A 4,925-nucleotide genomic window follows, 5' to 3' on the forward strand; every position below is an offset into this window, starting at 1 on the left:
ATGTCTAGTGAAATCTTGTTAAGTAGACTAAAAAAAAGGTAAGTCATTCCATTGACAAATTAAACAAATGTACATATCTTTTAATACAATGCTGACATCATAAATATATGTATGAATAAAGATTCATATAAACCCAAACCTCCATATGCATTAGAGAGAGAAAAAAAATACTGAAGTTCACATTTTCGCAAAGTAGCCTAAAATTAACCCAATAAGGAAGACACTTAATATGCTCCAATAGATTACATTAAGGCTGCCAATGTTAATGAGAGGGACACGGATAGAGAGAGAGAGAGAGAGAGAGAAGGAAGACCAGTATCTGGGACAACCCCCGCTCGTATTTTAGGAGAGAGAGAGAGGGAGACTCACTACACCGGACACCCCTGCTTGTAATTTGGGAGAGAGAGAGAGAGAGAGAGAGAGAGGAGAGAGCTCTATAAGTAGAGGTTAGAGCGAAGATGGAAGGGAGGGGGTGGGGGTGGCTGAAGGGGCTGGGGGAAGAGGAGAGGCAGTGTCTAGACCGGAGTGTACATATATATACATAAGCATAATTTTGGTGGGTTAATCATATCGCTCTTACCGTGTAATTATGAGATGAGAATTATGCTGGCTATCACCTCTAGTTAGGCTCCCTTCCACCATCAAACATACTGCCGCACTCTTTCACTACCCCTCTACCACTACCCTCCTCCGTCTCTGCACTAGTATGAGCTAGCTAGCTCTCTCTCTCTCTCTCTCTCTCTCTCTCTCTCTCTCTAGCTATATATATATATATATATATATATATATATATATATATATATATATATATATATATATATATATATATATATATATATATATATATGTGTGTGTGTGTATATATACATATATTTATATACATATAAGTATATATAATATACAGTATATATGTATATAAACATATTTTATACAGTATGTATTTATATATGTATATTTATAAGCAGGAATATATGTTTTAGTCATAAGTTGCTTTGAATATATATATATATATATATATATATATATATATATATATATATATATATATATATATATATAAAATATATATATATAAATATATATATATATATATATATATATATATATATATACAAGTATGTGTTTTTCTCAAAAGTTGCTTTTACTTTTTATCCTCTCTAACTTGTCTGCATTGCTATAACACGAAGCTTCTAAAACAAATTCGCCAGCTTTATAAATTCGTTATTTTGGTTACACCATAATTTCCTACACTACACCACAAAAAAATAATTTTGATTCCAAATTCCTTTTAAAACGCTGCATCTGACGACGCTCACGCGTGTGAGTACCAGTATTACATAAATTGGTTATTTGTTGCATTAGACTAACGTTAACGAGAATTACTCCAATGAAAGCGAAACGAACGCATAATGAATTGAAAACTTGGTTTATCGAAACTATTTCGCCGGTAAACCTTTAGCGTGTTTGCGGATTATTGCTTCGTTTTTCTGATATGAAAGAGAGAAAACGATTAATTCGACTGCCAGGGAATGCGGTAAGGTATGCAAATGCATTGCAGCTTTTAAATGCCACTTGGCTGATCATATTAAGCGAGTCTTAATGAAGATATTCTTGATAAAAGCATGCTCACACGCGCTGTTGATATGCATCTACATACATATGTATATATATATATATATATATATATATATATATATATATATATATATATATATATATATATATACATATATTTATATATATTTATCTCTCTCTCTTTACTCTCTGGACTCTCATGTCTGCTTCAGATAAGATTCATTAACTTACGACTGACTTAAAAAAAAAAATACATAATCTAACTGAAAAGTAAATCAAAACTTCATTTTATATCATGTCAGTTTTCCTGTTTCAATAAAAATGAAGTCATCATGACACCTGTGCTGATCAATACCCCTGATAATTAGAATGAGATCATAGTGTTCTCTCTCTCTCTCTCTCTCTCTCTCTCTCTCTCTCTCTCTCTCTCTCTGTGACGCTTCTTAAATATCTCCTAGATGGAAGTAACGTTTATGTTTCAATTTCTCCGGTTACATTAAAAGTTATATTTGGCTTCTGAAAAATAACATTCCGAAAATGACCACCGTACTGGCTATAAATGACTAGATTTTCGGAAAATCACAGGGTCGGATCCTTTTTTGGGGAAGGAGGAAGGTACCGGGTCTTGATTGGTCGACCTTGGCGGATGTTTGCGATCTGTAAACACTTTCTCTGCTTTTCGGCTAAAAATGAGTTCTTGAATATATTTAGATATTAAATTTTTACATTTTCCTTTCCTGTTAGAGACCTTTCCTTTCATGAAGAAGGCATGAAAAACGACATCATTCAGGTTTATGTATATATATATATATATATATATATATATATATATATATATATATATATATATATATATATATATATAATATATATATATATATATATATATATATGTGTGTCTGTGTACATAACTATAAGATATAAAATATATATATATATATATATATATATATATATATATATATATATATATATATATATATATATATATATATATATATATATATATATATATATATATATATTAATATATATATATATATATATATATATATTATATATATATATATATATATACGCATATATATATATATACGCATATATATATATACGACGATGAAGGCAGAAACCTAATATACGGAGACAAGGGCAGATGGACAGACACACGGACAATCAACAGCTTTTATTGTGGCCGACGACGTTTCAAAATATCAAATATAAGAAATCACTCTTCAATCTGCAAAACGCAGACTGATATGAAAAACTTTGAAATAATATCCTCAGCGCAACACTAGGACGAGCTTACGACTTTAGAGCCAGTTTTCCTTAAAGCACTCGTCCCCTCGTTAAATGCCCAGACGTCTTCCACACCTTTGTTTATTTTGTAATAGTTTCTCTGCTGTTCTGTTTGCTTTCGACTAGTTTTACCTTTTTCTGTTTAGTCACTTTTTAGCCATGTACTGGGTAGGTTTGTTTTAAGATATTTTAAGAAATGTATATATATATATTTTTTTTTATTTTTGTCTTTCTAATTTTATGTAGTGACGTCCCTTTTTGTGAACAAATTGTGTCATTACAGCCTTGAAAATGCAATGGATTATTTGCAGAAACATAAGTCAATACAATAAAGCTGTTGATTTCATGTTTCTCTCCATCACCTTGCTTGAGTCCCCATATATATATATATATATATATATATATATATATATATATATATATATATATATATATATATATATATATATATATATATATATATATATATATATATATATATATAATATATATATATATATCTATATATATATATATATATATATATATATATATATATATATATATAATATATAATATATATATATATATATATATATATATACATATATATATATATATAATATACACATTAATGTATATATGTGTGTGTGCTTGCTTTGCATTTGAATTAGGGATGGCGCTGCAAGCCTTACAATCATAACCGCTAGGCGATTCAGTTAAATGGCGCCAGCCACTTACCAATAAACATCTGTACACATATCTTTAAGAGGGACAATATTTGCATTCTGTGAAAGGCGCCGTCACGAAAAATACGAAGCGATGTTGCCATTGACAGACCTCTTCAGAACAACAAGTCAGAATCTGTTGCGGAGAACACTTAAATACTCGTCAGAATTTCTATGATTTATAAAGGCTGTAAATTTAGTAATGACTTAATAGTCTGGTAGTTTAGAGACGAGCACTCTTTGAATAGGGAACGTGAAGGCACAGGAGATAAAATTACAGACAGTAATCAACCTAGAGTCATGTACTCTGTGAACGAAGGCCTGGAAGAGAACAGATCATTCTAGGCAAAGGACGATTCCATGACCTCCGAATACAAGTTCAGAAATTTGAATTTAGAGAGAGTCACCAAGAAGGACACTTTAATGAAGATGTAGACTTGGATAACAGTTACGATGCTATAATGTAATGGGATATAAAATGTAGATACTAATGTATTTGAAGTTTCGAGTGCTATAAGGCAAAGGAGATATATATACTGTAGAAATTTATATAGTGGTATATATAGATAACGAATGCTGTAATGTAAAGGAGATTATATACTGTAGAAATTAATGTAGTGGTAGATATATACAACGAAGTCTCGAGTGCTATAATGTAAAGGAGATATATACTGTAGAAATGAATGTAGTAGTAAATATAGATAAAGAAGTCTCGAGTGCTATAAGGCAAAGGAGATATATACTGTAGAAATTAATGTAGTAGTAGATATAGATAAAGAAGTCTCGAGTGCTACAGCGTAAAGGAGATATATACTGTAGAAATTAATGTAGTAGTAGAATAGATAACGAAGTTTCGAGTGTTATAATGCAAAGGTTATATATACCGTAGATACTAATGTGGTTATACATATTGATAACGAAGTCTAGAGTGCTACAATGTAAAGGAGATATATACTATAGAAATTAATGTAGTAGTAGATGTAGATAAAGAAGTTTCGAGTGCTATAATGTAATGGAAATATCTAATGCAGAAATTAATGTAGTGGTAGATATAGATAACGAAGTTTGAGTGGTATAATGTAAAGGGGATATATACCGTAGATACTAATGCAGTTATACATATTAATAACGGGAGTCTCGAGTGCTACAACATGCAAGAGATATACTATAGAAATTAATGTAGTAGTAGATGTAGATAAAGTTTCGAGTGCTATAATGTAATGGAAATATCTAATGCAGAAACTAATGTAGTGGTAGATATAGATAACGAAGTTTCGAGTGGTATAATGCGAAGGGGATATATACCGTAGATACTAATGCAGTTATACATATTAATAACGAAGTCTC

The sequence above is a fragment of the Macrobrachium rosenbergii genome, chromosome 8, assembly GCF_040412425.1.
Source record: "Macrobrachium rosenbergii isolate ZJJX-2024 chromosome 8, ASM4041242v1, whole genome shotgun sequence".
Taxonomy (NCBI): Eukaryota; Metazoa; Arthropoda; class Malacostraca; order Decapoda; family Palaemonidae; genus Macrobrachium; species Macrobrachium rosenbergii.